This window comes from Mustela lutreola, chromosome 4 (genome assembly GCF_030435805.1).
Source record: "Mustela lutreola isolate mMusLut2 chromosome 4, mMusLut2.pri, whole genome shotgun sequence".
Lineage (NCBI taxonomy): Eukaryota > Metazoa > Chordata > Mammalia > Carnivora > Mustelidae > Mustela > Mustela lutreola.
The window spans coordinates 36365671-36383960 of NC_081293.1; the positions used below are offsets into that span (position 1 = coordinate 36365671).

Consider the following 18290-nt stretch of genomic DNA (forward strand, 5'->3'; position numbering starts at 1 on the left):
ACTGAGATTTGGTTGGAATTCTGGTTGAGAACTGAAATTTAAGTGGAAGGAAAAAAAAAATCTTCAGCTGTCTTGACTCGGCCAGTGTTTTGTATTATAACAAAAATATGTGTATTAAACAACTTCAACTTAGGTTATTGAATTCCACGGAATATTTAGAACAAATGTGTTTTTCTTGCTTTTTAGCTAATACTTCTTATGCTGCCTACTCTGACTCTTGTAACCCTAAGGCTTTAACAGGGTGTCAAGAGTCCCCCCCCCAAAAAAAAAGTTGATTCCAAATGCCTCCTGGGGCTTCTTTCATACCACAGGTGAAACTAGAGGGAGGAGGAACACACAGCTATGAGAGAGAAGGAATTCCTGCCATTTGTAACAACATGGGTGAAACTTAAGGATCATTATGCCAGGAAAAAGCCAGACGGACAAATGTTGTATGGTGTCATTTTTATGTGGAATCTTTTTTTTTTTAAAGTCAAATTCATAAAAACAGGGGAAAAGTGGTTTCCAGGGGTACAGACGGGTAGGCAGTAAAAGGAAGAAGGAGAGGTGAGTAAAAAGGGATAAACTCTCAGCTCTAAGATGAATGAGGTCTGAGGATCTCATGGAAAACACAGCAGCTGTTTAGAGTTGAGAACACTGTATAGTATAATTAAAATTTGCTAGGAGAGCAAAACTTAAATGTTCTCATCAAAAAAAAAAAAAATGAAAGGTGATGGACGCGTTAATTAGGGGGACAGGAGGGGTCCTTTCACAATGTATACTTGTATCCAATCGGCATGTTTAAATATCTTATAATTATATATGCCAATTATACTTCAATAAAGATGAATTTAAGAGAGAAAGAAAAGGGAGAAGGGAAATAGAGCCTTTCATGACTTGTCTGATTTTCCTACTAAGTTAACATGAACACGTTGGTCCTCCAGACACCTCCTGCCTCTGGAACATCTGTTCGCGCAGGTCAGGATGCCTTTTCTTGGGTCTTTCTCCTACTGGACTCTATTAATAGAAGTTGTTATTTTGGTCGCAAGGCTCACATCTCATTTGTAGAATTCTCCAGTCACAGTGACCCTCCTACTTTATTCTTTCCTTTAAAAAGAGACGGTCGCTCCTGATTTTCCCCCTCCTACCTTGCTACTTAATCAGCAGACAAGGATGGTAGACAATTGAACAGCCTGCCTTGGCTTCAGAGCCCCATGGACAAAAACCACAAGGAGTTTCCCCCCTAGATGACCCAAAAGGAGACAGTGTAACATCGTGGGCATGAAGGTGGACTCTGGAGTCAGGCTGATGTGAGGTTGCGCTATAACCCCCCTTATTTCCTGAGTATATGACCTTGGAAAATTTAGTTTCCTCCTCTGTGAAATGCGACTATGCTATCGCTCTCTCTCTCTCATAATTATTGTGAAGATCAAATAAACTCAGATAATGCTAATAAAGCTCTCCACAGAATGGCTGGCCCGGCAGAATGGCCTGGGCTGTGTTTCAAGAGTTAACAGTTAAATGAGCAAGAACAAAAACTTAAAAGTAAGCGAAAACAATATCCCATCCTGTTGGAATACAGCAACAGAATACAACACTTTCGAGTGTTTGGGAGTTCTGGCCAAAATAAAGTTGATGGTCATGGGTTCTGCTCTGACCAGGAACATGCAAAACCCCTGCCTCTAATGGGAAGTGCCCTGACTTGGTTGCTCATGGTCCCAGGAGGTCAGAGAGCAGTGCCAACATTTCTGGACTGTTCCCTGCTGTTTGCCGCATGGTATGAGCATGGCTCTCTCCCCTGTCTCTTTTACATCCTCTCCCTTCCTGCAGCTGCTTGACATGAGAAAGCTGCCATTTCTTTATTCACTAGGCTGTTCCCAAACCCATGTAGGTGATTCTTTTTGTGCCAGGCCTCCATGTTCTTTGGTGTGGAGCCAAGACAAAGATGGATCGCTTCTTCGCTAAAACTGACCACCTCTCACTGCATAATCTCCTGGCTGTTCTATGCATAAAAGCCTGTTGTCCACCATGACAGAAAAGCTCATTTTACCACAGTTCTCTTTAGGAGCATGGCCCGTTGTGTTTCCCCTAAGCTTTTTCAGGGTCTTTCTTCCCACTGCCCTCATAAACAATTTTTATTTCAGTTCTGTTTTCTGGGAGGCAGCAGAAGGTGGTTAAGAGGATAAATCTAGTTACAAAAAGACATGGATTTGGGTCTTGCCCTGCACCTCGGATGTCTCCCCTATAAAACCTGGAATGGCTCTGTCCAGACCCCACAAGAGACCATTGTGTATTGGGGAAGGACCCTCAAATGTCCTGATGGACAGAGTTTGGGGAGTGGCACAACAGCTGGATTTCATGCTCTGCTTAACTCTTACCCAACTGTGTACAGCCATCCTGAGAACAACACGGTACTTCATAGGATGTGTGGACCATGCAATAAGATAATAGATATAAGATACCTGATATGGTCTAGTGCCTGGCTCATGGCAAGCACTCAACATACAGCTACTTCTTTTATTATTTCTATCCATCAGACACAGCACTGCCCTCTTCTCTAATCTCCTCTAATCTTGGTCCTCCATTTCATCAAACAACCAATAGAAGGTTTTATTTATCAATTCATCTGAAAAACGAATTCAAAATACTTTGAATGTCATGAGGTAAAACTGGAAATATTTATAAAAGGATTTCATCAGTATATCCCCCAATTAAATGGCAGTGGCGAACAGATAAGGAGTGTTTTTTGTATCACTTTCTGGACAGTACAAAACAACCTGATGTTCTCAAAAGAAGACCATTTGGAGATCATTCAATGGCTTCTTGAAACAAAAGTTTCCTTGAACAAAAGTTCTTATATGAGCTGAATATTAGATGTGTTAGGCATGACAGGTAACAGTATTGTAGGTATGCCGGAAAACAGGTTTTGGAGATGCATGCTGAAAAATTGGGGGATGAAGTGTTATGATATCATTAATTTACTTTAAAATAGTTCAGCAATAGTGTATGTCATGTCAGTTAAAAGTTTACATAAAAATGAGTCAGCCAAGAAATGATTATGTAAAAAATGCTAATATTTGTTGATTGTAGGAGATAGATACCCTGTTTTGAAATTTTTCATTAACCAAAAAAAAAAAAATAATAATAATAATAAGGTAAGAAACCAAGTGCCTAGTAAAAAGAAAAAAAATTAAAAAGAAATCAGTTCTTAGTTTCCAGCTCTATCTCAGAAAATGTTTAAACAGCTTTGGTCTACTTTGCACAGAGGAATTAAGATTCTCTCTCTACAGGGGTGCGTGGGTGGCTCAGTTGGTTAAGTGTGTGCTTTGGCTCAGGTCATGATCCCAGAGTCCTGGGATCGAGCCCCACATCAGGCTCCCTACTCAGCAGGGAGTCTGCTTCTCTCCCTCTACCCCTGCTGTTGCTACCCTTCCTTGTGTTCAGTGTCTCTCTTTCTCTCAAATAAATAAATAAAATTTTTTAAAAACTATTAACAAAAAACAGAATGCTCTCAATGGTGAATCTTCATGATCATTGAAAATGAGCAACAGTGACCAGATGGCCTCTAATATAATTTGATTTTTATTATTGACTCCATTCTTCTCAGGAGAAATTCATTCTCAGGCATGTATTTATATAAACCAGTTTAATGTAGTAATACCTGAATTCCACTATTTATTTTTTTAATTTCTGTATTTTTTTTTAAATTTCAGTGTGGCTGACACATAATGTTACAACATTAGTTTTAGGTTCACAACTTAGTGGCTGGACAAGTTCATGCATTGTGTTATGGTCATCACAAGTGTAGCTACCATCTTCCCATTACAGTGCTGGTACAATATCATTAACTATATTTTTTATGCTGTGGTTTTTATTCCCTTGATTTATTCATTCTATAACTGGAAGACTGTACCTCTGTTTCCCCTTCACCCATTTTGCCCTTTCCCCCACTGCAACCATTAGTTCGTTCTCTGTATTTATAGGTCTGATTCTACTTTTTGTTTGTTTATTTATTTGTGTTTTTTTTTTCTTTTAGATTCCACTTATGAGTGGAATCATATGGTATTTTTCTTTCTCAGACTGACTTGTTTCATTTAGCATAACATCCTCTAGGTCCATCCATGTCATCTCAAATGGCACAACCTCATCCTTTCAATGGACATAATATTCCAGTGTGTGCATGTGTGTGTGTGTGTACACGCGTGTGTGCATGTGTGTGTTACATTTGTGTTATCTATTCATCTACTGATGGACACTTAGGTTGTTTCCATATCTTGGCTATTGTAAATAATGATGCAGTAAACATAAGGGTGCAGGTATCTTTTTGAATTCGTACTTGGATTATTGGATCATACGGTATTTCTATTTTTAAGTTTTAATTGTTGTAGTACATTCCCATCAATAGGAAACAAGGATTCCATTTCCTTACATCCTTGCCAACACTCGTTATTTCTTTTCATTTTGATTTTAGCCATTCTAACTGGTATAAAGTGATACTTACTATGGTTTTGATTTGCATTTCCCTGATGATTAGTAATGTTGAGCATCTTTTCATGTGGTCTGTTGGCTATCTGCATGTCTTTGGAAAAAAAATGTCTATTCAAGTCCTCTACCCATATTTTAATCTGATTGTTTTGGGGGCATTGAGTTGCATAAGTTCTTTCTATTTATGGCCACTAATACCTTACTAGATATATCATTTGCAAAGATCTTCTCCCACTAAGTAGGTTGTCTTTTAGTTTTGCTGATTGTTTCTCTTACTGCGTAAAAGCTTTTTATTTGAATGTCATCTTAGTAGTTTGTTTTAGCTTTTGTTTCCCTTGCATGGGGAGAATACCTGGAAAATGTTGTTACAGCTGATGTCAGAGAACTGACTGCCTATGTTCTCTTCTAGGATTTTTATGGTTTCAGGTCTCACATTTAGGTCTTTAATACATTTTGAGTTTATTTTTCTGTATGAGGTTATAAAGTGGTTTAGTTTCATTCTTTTACATGTAGCTGTCCAGTTTTCCCAATGCCATTTATTGAAAAGACTGTCTTTTCCCCATTGGATATTATTGCCTCCTTAGCTTAGATTAATTGAGCATATAATTGTGAATTTATTTCTTAGATCTTTATTCTGTTCTGTTGATCTATGTGCCTACTTTTGTGCCAGTACTATACTGTTTTGATTATATTTTTTAAATTTCTAAATAACATTGCTTCCTTCTACTTAATTTGATGGTTATTTTCCATTTATGTCAAGTAATTTTTAAATTCCATTTATAGTCTTTTCCTTTTCAAATAAATTTATTTAAGTAGAAAAGTGAGTTGATTTAAAGAAAATTGTTAGCGGAAATTATGACGGTCATAACTGAATGGTGGAAGTTTGGAAAATACTGGGCTAACGAAAAGAGAAAAATTAAAATGAGTTTAAGCAAATTGTGTTCCTTAAAAGATTAGTTTCAAAATATGCTCCCAGAAAAAAAAAGAAAAAGAAAAAAACCTACTTTGCAGTAAAATGGGTTTGGGAAACACTGTATACTCTATCACCCCCTAAGAGATTCACAGTGCATATTAGCATATTAAAAGCTTGAAGAAGTTCTGTAATAAAGAAACTCATTTGATTTTAAGTCAGCAGTTACCAAATTTATTTGACCAGAAAAAAATTTTTCCCCTAAATAAAACTATTAACATTGAGATTCATTTTAGGAAATACTGGTGGTAAGGAGTTTTATGTTTAGGGAAGAAGGGCTTGCTAGGATTGATGAGAATAAACATCAGCAGGAGCCTGCCTTTCTCGGTCTCTCCTTCCCTGGTCCTTTCCTTTCAGAGGATCAGAGGGCAGAGGAGCTGACAAAGCAACAGGGGAGGGCTTATATGGAAGAGAGAAGACCCAAATAACAGATGAGATGTTGAGTAGCTCAACCGCAGGTCAGATCCCATAACAGAAATAACTCAGCAGGAATCTCGGAGGCAGTCAACTCTGCATAAGCAAATGGGAGGGGGAGAAGATTTTAAGGCTGAGTTAAGAAAAAGGAGGTGTTGTGTAAATTGCAAAAGTAGCTCAGAAGAATTCAAGCTTGAGTTTTAGGAGTCCTGTTTGCTTTCAGAATGCATTCTAGACATTAACATTCAAACTCGGGATACTATTTTATTTTCTTACATTTCCCTACTTTTTGTTGTGTCCTGGAAAATAACCTAGGCAATTACAATTACTAGGTAAAAGGTGAAAGAGTGCTTCATGAAATTAAAAAGGCACTTTAAAGAACTATTTTTCAATGTCTGCTTAACATTTCCAAATCTGCCTGTTTAATAAAGATGGTTTTAATCTGAAAAGTTCCAAAATTCAGAGAGAAATGTGTGAGTAGAATGAAGAAGGAGAAGATCATCTTAAATATCAGAGAATGGGCTCGACTTCGAAGCCCAAGATACAAAACACAAAGGAAGACATTGGAAAAAGTGTCATTCTATAAACCCAGCAATGATAAACACAATAGTGTTGGACCTGAGACACTGAACCTCTTTGGAATAAAGACTAGCACTCAACTATGAAGAGTTTGATGCTTTTCTAGAGTAAAGAAGTGGAATAATTGAGGAGGCAAATTTTGCATTAAAACCCCAAATACATCTACATGTCTAATATAAAGTAGGCGTGTTGTAAATGTCAGTCATTAATTCCTTCACAACAACTATTTTGTCCATTCCCTGCCCCCAACATTTCTCAGTGTGCTGTGCCTGGGAGGGCTTATATTCTTCCCTTATGTTGTCAAGAAAAAGGAAATAATAGGACCTGAGAAATTCAAGCTGGCTTATTATAGTAGACAATAGCTGAAGAATTGGGGAAGGAAAGCAGTATTTTCCCAAAACACGTAGATTGAAGAAATTTGAAGGATAAAGGGAAAAAAGTTTAGTGTTCCCTTGGTTTTCTAAATATGAGTGTGCTAGAAGCAGACCACACTACGAATTACTGACAAGTGAGAACCAGCAATGTTAATGAGGACAGCCTGCTTATGGTGAGGCTTATGGTGAGATTGTATCCTGCCTCTCCTACCTCCTTTGATGTGGTATTCTTCTCATTTGCCCACCCAATGCATTGTCATCACTCAGGCAGCCCGTAAGTTTTATTAAGAGGAAATTGTCCCTAATGTATCTGTACACTTGATGTGTCCATGGGAGGAGGTGAACTCAGGATCTTCCTACTTGCCATCTTGAACTGGAACTTCAAAAAAAAAAATTTTTTTTTTCATTAAAAAGGGAGGGGCTTGATCTGAATTACAGATTTTTTAATGTAGATTCCATATGGCCACCAGGTTCATAAAGCTCTTGAAATTATACACATATGGATTTTCTGGGGGAGAGGATCCATAGCTTCTATTAGAGTCTCAAAGGGAAACTTGGCCCAAAAAAGGACAAGAATTATTAGACCAGGTTATTTCTAAGCCTAGCCCAGGTGAATATTAATTCAGAACCACTTAAAAAAGAAATACCTTTATTTGATTGTTATCTTAATAGTTGATTGTTAAACCATATGTTCACAGTAGTTTAAATAAATGGTTCAATTGAAAGAAAACACTTAATTCTTTCTTTAAAAGATCTTAAAAAGCTAAAATTCATTTTCTCCTCCATGCTAAAAAAAAAAAACTCCCAACAGATTTGGCATGATTGGTAGAGTAATAGAAAACCTAGAGCTCAAACAATTATCTAAATGAGTGCAGAGTTGATTTCGAATTCACAAATTAGAATTAAGGTTGCACTGAAAATTTGGAAGTGATTCTACCCTTGAGTGTTTAACTGATTTCATTTTAGGCCTTGTTTAAGAAGAAGAATACTAAGTTGAGTAAGTGAAGAATCTTCCCAACTCAAAAAAATATTCACAATGTGTCCAGAAAGCAAAGGACTAAAGCAATGATGTAAATATATAAGAAGTGGTTTAAACAACTTAAACACTTGTCTTAATTGCACACTGGACAAAAATCAGTTCTTCTTTAGGGGCTCAAATTGTCCAGTTGAGTTGTTTGTCCTGATTAAATTAGACGAATAGATATTTGCTCTCTACCTTACTCTTCCATGACAATGACCTCAACAAATGTATGTTTATAGATGTTTCTTCTAAACATTTAAAGATAAGCTATATTGATAGGATAGAGAAATATTTCTTTATTTAAAATCAATGTCTTCATTTCTTAGATTCTGACCAGAGGAGTTATTTTTGAAGGCTACAAACAGTGCCTTCTTTGGTATCAACTTGAGTAGCCAGTAAGTAGGATGTGAGATCTACATCCCAGACAGTAATATGGGTTTGGTTTTATTCCTGATACTACTGCTTATCATTTTTTGCTTCGGGTCCTCTTTTTTCTTTTTTTTTTTTTTTATCATGTTATGTTAGTCACTATGCAGTACGTCATTAGTTTTTGATGTAGTGTTCCATGATTCATTGTTTACATATAACACCCAGTGCTCCATGCAGTCATGCCCTCCTTAATACTCATCACTGGGCTCACCCATCCCATAGCCTCCTCCTGCCTAAAACCCTCAGTTTGTTTCCCGGAGTCCATAGTCTCCCCCTTCATTTTTCCTTTCCTTCTCCTAATGTCCTCCATGCTATTCCTTATGTTCCACAAGTAAGTGAAACCATATGATAATTGACTTTCTCTGTTTGACTTATTTCACTTAGCCTAATCTCCTCCAGTTCCATCCACATTGATACAAAAGTTGGGTATTCATCTTTTCTGATGGCTGCATAATATTCCATTGTATATGTGGACCACATCTTCTTCATCCATTTGTCTGTCAAAGGGCATCTTGGCTCATTCCACAGTTTGGCTATTGTGGACATTGCTGCTATGAACATTGGGGTGCATATGGCCCTTCTTTTCACTATATCTGTATCTTTGGGGTAAGTGCCCAGTAATGCAATTGCTGGGTCCTAGCATAGCTCTATTTTTAATTTTTTGAGAAACTTCCACACTGTTCCCAAAGTGGCTGCACCAACTTGCATTCCCACCAACAGTGTAAGAGGGTTCCCTTTCTCTACAACTTCTCCAACATTTGTTGTTTCTTGCCTTAGCAATTTTTGCCATTCTAACTGGTGTAAGATGGTATCTCAATGTGGTTTTGATTTGAATTTCTCTGATGGCTAAAATGAGGAACATTTTTTCATGTGTCTGTTTGCTATTTGTAGGTCTTCTTTGGAGAAGTGTCTGCTCATGTCTTCTGCCCATTTTTTGACTTGATTATTTGTTTTTTCAGTGTTGAGTTTGAGAAGTTCTTTATAGATCTTGGATATCCACCCTATGTCTGTAGTGTCATTTGCAAATATCTCCTCCCATTCTGTGGGTTGCATCCTTATTTTACTGACTGTTTCCTTTGCTGTGCAGAAGCTTTTTATCTTGATGAAGTCCCAAAAGTTAATTTTCTTTTTTGTTTCCCTTGCCTTTGGAGACATGTTTTGGAAAGAAGTTGTTGTGGCCAATGTTGAAGAGCCTACGTTCTCATCTAGGATTTTGATGGATTTCTCTCTCACATTGAGGTCTTTCATCCATTTTGAGTTCAATGAGAATTAGATCCTGTAGCTTCATCTAATAGGAATATCAACAACTGCTCCTGGTTTAGTGGGATGTGAAGATCAAGTAGAGGCTATTTACTACTTTCTTGATCTTCACCTTCCACTAAACAAGGACCAGTTGCTGATATCCCTATTAGTTGAAGCTACAGAATCTTATTCTCATTAATCTCCCATGCAATAGTCTGCATTGATTCCTGCAGAGGTCCAATGGGAACCACCTGGGTAATGATCACATGTTTCCTGTCTCCTCTATGGATGATATGATTGGGTAAGAAACTGACTAAGGTCTCTTCCCAAAAGGCATATTCTCACTCTTCAAGGCATACTCCTCCTTAATTACTTTATTTTAGGAGCTAGAAAAACCCTAGTGGTTTTTAGAAGGGATGGGTATAATCGGTACCTTGCTTGTTGTGCTGCCACCAGCTTTGCGTTGCCAGAAGTACACTGTCACATCCCAGGAGACTGAGAGCAGGAACTGGCCATGTGAAGCCAACAAACTGGGATGGTGATTCTTCAGCTGTGCTAGGAGATCACAGGATGCATTTTATCATGGGAAAACCTCTTCATGATGTGGATTTTACCCTGCTGGAGAAAGAAAATCATGTTTAGAAATGGGGGAACAGATGGTGATGATCTGGAACCCTCAAAAGCTGGGATCTAGAGGATGTCTTGAATAGTCAGCTGCTCAGCCCCCTCAGGAGAAGACGGAGTTGGGTTGTTTCTTGGAATACTACTTAAATGTCACTTCAATAAGCTTACCTTGAACACACTATTTTAAGATCAGACCTACTAATACCCCTGAGCCTCCATTGTTTGCTCTGCTCGACCTTTTCCATAGCCCTTATCTTTTCTATATACTATAGACAACGTATTAAAGACTTACTTTAATTTTCATCATCCATTGTCTCTATCAGAATGTAAGCACCACACAGGCAGAGATCTTTGTTTGGTTCATGAAAATTCAGTTGAACCACATAAAATGAGATTTCCATTGGGGGGGGGGGTAATACAGTACTGAGTCCCAAGAATACAGAATAGTGTCTGCTACATAGTAGGCCCTCAGTGAATATTTACCAAATGAATCATGGAGAAGTAGCACTGATTCTGCATGTCAGTGAGATAGCAAGAAAGATTATGTGGGAAATATTTTCATTTATGGTTTAAATTTTCCACACAAGTTCTAAGCATCCTCTTCCAAGGAAAAGAAGGGCTTGAAGAATCCATTCTGCAGCAAATATTTTATGTATGTTAAGGTGTATAAAGTGATATGGGAGAAACTGATATTAGCACCCATACCTACACCTCTTCTAAAAATTCATTTCAAACATCCCACTCTAGCTGCCAGACTGCTGCCTCCCTCATTTTGGCACTTCTGCTGCAACATAGAATAGAGGGGCTCCATTCCAGTGAATCTACATCTTTTTCCTTATCCATTTACCTCTTACAGACTTACGTCCACCCTTATCCCCCCATGGCTCATCATGATGATCGGTCCATTATAAATATTCTCTCTCCATCACACCTTCCTGGTAAATCCTCCTTACTGCCTATAACCAACTCTCCACTTCTACCTGAGAAACAGAATCAATGTCTGTTTGTTCATATAAGGAAACCAGAGTTTCGAATTAAGAGATTTGCACAGGGTACACATAGCTAACTATGGGAGTAATCTTTTTTTTTTTTTAAAGTAAGATCTACACACAATAACTTGGGCTAAAACTCATGACCCCAAGATAAAGAGTCCCATGTTCTGCTGACTGAGCCAGCCAGGTGCCCCACCATGAGGATAATCATAATAACACCCAACATTCATTAAGCAAATGTTTTATATCATACATTGTCAGAAATGTGATGTCATTCATTTTTTTTTAACAGCCCTCTTCCCCTATAGATCAATATGCTGAGGTTCAGGGAGATTAAGTAAATTGCCCAAGTCATCCTGCTAGCCAGTAGTCTACGTTTCAGTCATTCAACCACTAGTAATCTAGTAAGCTGGTAATTTCTGCAAGCAAGGTACTGGGGACTAAATCTACACTTGTAAACAGAAGATACAGTTTTTGCCCTAATAATGATATAGTAATTGCCAACATTTACATATTTACACTCTTACAAGGTCCTTGGCATTATTTTGTTTTACTCTCACCAAAACTCTGTGATATAGCCATAATCAACAGGATATACAGTATCCAGTGAGAAGTTGAGTTTTAAAGAAGAACCTTCCCAACATCCTAGTGCTAGTAGATGAATTGGCAATATCCTAGCCAGGTGTATGGATCCATAAAATGTGATTTCCAAATTCACTTTTCTTATCACTGTGCTATGCTTCTTCCTGGAGCTTGAAGTCTAGTGGGCAAGGAGGACAGTAATAGTAAACCACAAATAAATACATGAGATTTTTCAGGCCACCTTATAGACCCCTTGGAAAGATAATCCAGAGCCAGTGGACCTCTTTTTATACTTTGATAACATCCCCTTCCTTTGGCCTGCCACATCCGTGGAAGTTATGGAACTGTGTGTGTGGATGTCTGCCAGGCTGTTCATTCTTATAATATGCATGATGCCAGGCAAACCCTATTTTTGTATGATGGTTTCTATTGAATTTAAAAAAAAAAAAAATCCTGTCAAGTTAAAGAGAAAGAAAGTGCTTATAATCATTCCAAACATTTGTTTTGTGTTGGCTGGAGTTGGAGTCTAAATACAAGCTGCAAGTGTGACTAATAATTATAATCTAATTTAGTGCACTGAATTGGAAAGGAGTAATTACTGCTTAGGACTTTTTGGAGTAAATGATTTATGGTTGACCTATAGTAAATTATTATTGGAATTAATAGTGGGAAAGGGAGGAATTTTAATGCAAATTAATTAAGTTTGGAGCCCTTTCTGTTTAGGTTGAGAGAATAGTGGAAAATTCCGGGGTCTTATGTTATTTGGCTGAATTTGGACTTGGGATATGGGATAAATATTCTGCTGTTGTCTGTAGGTCTTGGGTGTAAAGAGGTCTTGGGCCTCATTTCAGGCCCAGGGCTTTTCTGACCTGATCAGAGAAGAGCCCTGCAAGAAAAACTGTCTCCTTTTCCAAAAGAAAAATGTATCCTCACTGAGTCAACGCCTCAAGACTTTTGTACCCTCTCCAGTGTTGGTCTCTGGAGCCAGCATTTACTGAGTGCCAACAGTGAGCCTTATGTTATGTCCAGGGATTTCCAACCTCCCCAAGATTGACATTTTGTTGTGGGATACTGTTCTGTGTGTGTAGGATGTTGAAAAGTATCCCTTGCCTCTACTCACTAGATGCCATTTGCACCCCCCAGTCATGACAACCAATAAGGCCTTCAGATATTGTTGAATATACCCTGGGGAAAAGGGCAGAGTTAGCCCTAGTGAGAACCACTACGCAAGATGTTTTATGTGCATTATCTAGTTCATTCCTTGCAATACCCTGTAAGACATGTGTATTAGTACCCATTTCACAGATGAAAACATTGAAGCTTAGAGAGGTTATACTTGGCCAGAGTCACAAAGCTAATACATGTGGAACCTAGGATTTAAACATACCTCTATTCAAAAACTAACAATGTACTATATGTTGGCTAATTGAACGTAATAAAAAAAATTAGAATTAAAAAAAAAAAAAAACACATCTCTATTGACCAAAGCCCCCGTTTTTAGGTAAATTGTATTTTTGAGATTAAGTCACCTCTCTCATTTTTAACAAATAAGCAGCAGCTAAGTGATTTGGTCAACATCAGACAATTAATTTGTAGCAGAGGTTGGTTTACAAATGAGACATCCATAAACCAGCTGGTCATAGGAAGAGAAAATTCAGCTGATAATTGAAAAGCATATTCACAGCAACCTTGTTGTGTTGCTGGTGTTAAGTTCCTCCCCTCTTTTGAATGTTGTTCTTTTATTTGTACAATTTAGCTTGAGTATAAAGGGGTCTTTCAAATCTCTGTCAATTAACTCTGAAGCACATACTGAGATTTTAAAATCTGTTTCTTAACATTGGAAAGAAACAGACCCTTGGGTTGTTGCTGCTTTATAATTATGTATAAAAGCATTCCAACCCACTCAAATGTTTTACCAGCCCATTTTTTCACCTGCAAGTAGAAAAAAGCCAAATAATCCAGTGAAAATTCTGTTACTAACATACTCTAGTCCTGCTGGTGGGCCAGTGGCTAAGGGGGTAGCTAGCTACATGACTATAATAAACGAGCAATAGACAGCCTTGGACTAGAACCTTGTAATGGCCACTCCAGCCAGCATTATTATTCAATTCCATGTGTAACACAGTGGGGCCTGATCTGAAATTTCTGCCCAGTAGGTGTCTAGCCACAGAAATCAATGTTTTCTCTACGGTAGGTAGGCAAGTGCTTTCAGAATCTGTTAAGCTGAAGAAATCTAATAGAGAAATCTGCATAATTAGCTCTTTGACTAATCTCGCTCTTGCCTTGGGGTAAGAGACAATTACGACTGCAAAACCAATTTCAAATATTTGAACTATAGGGGGAAAATGTATGGACTTTTCAGATCTAGAGTAAGAAGCTATTCTCTCTGAAAGGTCTTCAGCCTTTTGGGATATAGAGCTTTCCTGGTAACAAGTAGGTTTCTTCGGTTCTGAGGGACTGCTGGTTTCCAAGAATCTATGCTCATGGATTTTCTGAGGCCAGGGATCCCAATCATAGATGTGGTCAGTGAGTAGTACTGGACCAAGGAAGGGAAGTCGGCAGGGCAGAGTGAGAACTATCATCACAGAAGGCAAATTACACCTATCTGGTGATAATAGAAGATGCAGAGAACAATTTCAAGATTTAGAAATACAGGGTAGTACATTTTTTTAGACTTTCAGCTTGACTTTACTAGAAAGAACTACTACCAACATAGAGTATAGAGTTCAAAAGCCCATCCATGGACTCAGATCATCTGGGTTCTGATCCTAGCTCTCCCACCTACTGGCTGTGTGACATGGGATGAGCTGTTCAATTTCTCTTGGCTTTGTTGTCTTCATCCTATGACAGGTTCATAGTAAGAACAATCTCATAGTGTTGTTTATAAGGCTTATCTGAGACAATACCAACCAAAATTTAGATCTGAGCATAACACATGGCACTTAGCGAAAGCTGGCTGTTGTTGTACAATCTAGCCCGCTTAGTAATGGGGTAACTAAGGCTCTGAAATGGTATGGCAGAGCTAGACTCCATGTCTTCTCCATCCCTGGAATCAAAGGGCTCTTCCATGATACACTGCAGCCCCTCATAGTACCTTGACAGGGTGGGGAAATGTCATGGCAAGACTCTAGCTATATAGTGAGTCTGGCACAGATCAGAGCTTTTGGAGCTCCTGAACAGCAGCACAATCTTCTCCCCATCTGAAGAATGTCCTTCTTCAACATGGTGATATCTAGGACATCTGTGAGCCATTGCTGTTGAACACAGGAAAAGAATCATTGCTACATATCTCATCTTTGTCTGTTCAGGAGCTGTTACACACACAAATGTGTGGTTTAAGCTTTAGGATAAAGCAGAAAATCCCAATAATGTCTCTAAAGGGATATATCTATCAAAGTATTGAGATTATCACACCTTGAGAGGAGGTAAAATGAGATCCTTTCAACATATGTTTAGTGTTAGGTATTGAATACATTTTGATTAATACCACACCTCTCTAGGTACCTAGATTAAATACAGATTTTAACAAAGATTTTAACTCATCATATCATGGCCACAAATGGTTTAGGTTTCACTGTCTAATAAACCTGGTCTTTCTAAGCAAGATAAAGAAGTTGAACTAATAATCACTAGACCTTCTTTGAACAGTCACTGAGAAATTAAGTCAGTGAGGAGTAAGCCTTAGTTTTGCCCACTTTAGTAGAGACGGACAAAGAAATTAGCCTGTTCTAACAGAAGGAGCTAATGGGCCAAGAACATGGACTGGATCATTCAAGGACTATATTACAGTCCTTGGAAGTCAATCAAATCCATCCTCCAATCTCCTGAGACCCAGCCCTTTTCTTCCAACTTTTCTCTAACCAAGTGCTTTGTCACGCAGAGCCCAACACAAGCTCATTACAATTTAGAGGCCATCACTGCGTCCATCACCCGCCATCTTTATCTTAAGAAACAGAAAGCCTAGGGGCAACTGGATGGCTCAGTCTTTGGGCATCTGCCTTTGGCTCAGGTCATGAGGGTCCTAGGATTAAGCCCCACCTCAGGCTCCCTGCTCTGCGGGAAGCCTGCTTCTCCCTCTACCACTCCCCCTGCTTGTGTTCTCTCTCTTGCTATGTCTCTTTCTGTTAAATAAATGAATAAAAATCTTAAAAAAAAAAAAAAAAAAAAAAAGGAAAGAAAGAAAGAAACAGAAAGCCTGTTGGCCTGTCATTTGCTGAGACAAAAGAATAGGAGAAATGGATGATTAGTGTTGCTCTTTTTCTCTGTCCACTTTCCTCTTGTAAAATGCTCAATTTATTAGACCATGTTGAGGTAAAGAGGGTTAAAGACGTCCCAGATCAATTCCTTACTAACTCAGATGACATTTGTAACGAGATTATTACACACCCGGGGTGCAGATAAACTGTTACAGAGGCTGAGAGAAAAGCAATCACCTTTACCTTACCAGGCTCCAGGGGTGCGGCTGAAGATTATTAGAAACCTGGGGTATTTATGAATGAGATGACACTTTAGTTCCAGGAAACTGGAGTTTGGAAAAATGATGTCATTTTTTTTTCTGACAGCTGGGACAGCTCTTGAGGCCTCTGCACATCTCTGATATGACTGTTCGGTGCTTTGATAAAAGGAAGGATGCTGTATTCATATTTTTAACCTTTCCTATCTCCGATTTCATCCTTCCCTGTTAGGTTAATGACTTTCCCTCTTCAGTATTGAGGGTGAATTAGATTGTGTCACAGGGAAAAACATGCAATCTGCAAATTCATCATTTTCGGAGACTATGAATTTCAACAAAATTACTGACTTACAGCAAACATAAAGGAACAAAATTATTTATGTTATATAAATTCCTTAAATTGAGCATGCACCCTTCTGAGTTGCTCTTAACCTTAGGAAAGCAAATTGAAAATTTTGCAAAACTTAAAGACAGCTTATACAATTGAATTTTTTTAATGGAATTTATTTCTTTCTGAAAGAGTTTGAGGTGTTTCATCATGGATCACATGGGAAGAGCCAAAAAATCATTAGTAATCCTTTAAGTACAGAAATCCCCTAAGCCCTGTATTAGTGAAATAAGTGATACATTAACTTATTGCTTAATTCAATCATAGTAAGTTTTCTCGTCCAAGAAAGAGAAGGGTTTTAGAAATAAAAACATATCTAGTTTCATATGCTGATAAAAATGGAACAGAACAAGATAATCAAATTAGAAATTTTCATTAAGAAACACATCACTTTCCTTGCAATAAAATACATTTGGGTTCTGACATTTTCAAGTTCTGTGACCTTGGGTGAGGGGCTTAACCTCTTCATGCTCTACTTTCCCCATCTAGAAAATATCGCCAGAAGGCTTAATTGAGATAATGTATATAAAATGCCTGGCACTGTGCCTGTCCCAGAGTAACCACTCCATAAGTATTAGTGATTTTTTTTTCCTTACTTACTTGCAATTTTTGCTATCTTATTCAACTTTAAGTGGCCATAAGCCACCTTTAGTCTATTTGGAATAAGCAAGAGCAAATTATAAATTAATATGTTCATTGTGTGGCAGCTACAGAAATAGATAATGACCCTTGGATGTGGAAATGACTATTGTATTTTTACTTTGCAGAATCCACCTGAACTGTGGGATAGCTCAAACTTCTGAGAGGAGAGGATAATCATATATCTGCTTGCCAGTTACAGTCAGGGCTTATGCTCGTTATCTTGGCACAATTACTTATAGATCCCTTTACACTAAAGCGTTCTGATTGGACAATGAAATTTACTGTCACCATAATGATCGCTTCATTGACATCTCCCTGGAAAGAGGACAAGTTGATACTGAGTGAGACAGGGGCTTTGAGAGAAGCCAGAAAACTCTTCCTGAGGTTTTGGTCCAAAAGTTGACCTAGGTCATCTTACAGAAAATATCTTTTCCGTGTTTCAGTCCTAATAAAGATTAAAGGAGTTTTTTCATGATTTCATTAAATATTTAAAAATCTATAGCTTTCTAAGCACAATTTGATTAATTAAATCATCTGGACCTTAGGTCTCTGTTTTTCTCGATGTCAATATATTGAAGTTGAGATGATGACCAAAAAGCCACAGATGTGAGTAAGCTGTTTCTCGGGGTCCACTGGGGTGACCAAGCTTCGTGGAGGTCCCTGGAGTTTGGGGTCTGGTCCTAAGCTGTGTGGATCCACAGATTGAATCTTCTAACAGGCCTCTCAGAGCCAAGGACCGAGTACAGCAGGGAGAGAGCTGCTGGCCTCAAGGACAATGAAAATCAGGATGAAAACAATAGCTCTCATAAGACTGATGAATCATGGGCCTGTACCTCTGAAACCAATAATACATTATATGTTAATTAATTGAATTTAGTTTATTTTTAATGTTTAAAAAAATAAAAAACAAACAAAAAAGAAAATTGTAACTCTCAAATGTCAAGCCCTATTCTGAGCACTTTGAATAGGTTATTTGAACTTTTTCATTTCCAAAGCATAAGGTACGAAACAGAGTTTTAACGGAGTGTGAGCTGTCTTAATCCTGTAGCAGATCCACAAGATCATGGGTCATGCTGTGACCAGGTCAGGCACAGAATGTCTCAGTAAGAGAGGAGT

The 18290-nt window shown here is 38.1% G+C and overlaps 1 long non-coding RNA gene across 1 annotated transcript in view; it reads right to left on the bottom strand.

Moving 5' to 3' along the window:
* Window positions 1-10102, bottom strand: part of LOC131828670 (uncharacterized) — a 73736-nt gene extending 63634 nt beyond the window's left edge. The window contains exon 1 of the long non-coding RNA XR_009352535.1: window positions 9927-10102. This is a non-coding gene — a long non-coding RNA (uncharacterized LOC131828670). The remainder of the gene's footprint in view (window positions 1-9926) is intronic.
* Between the last annotated feature and the right edge of the window lie 8188 nt (window positions 10103-18290).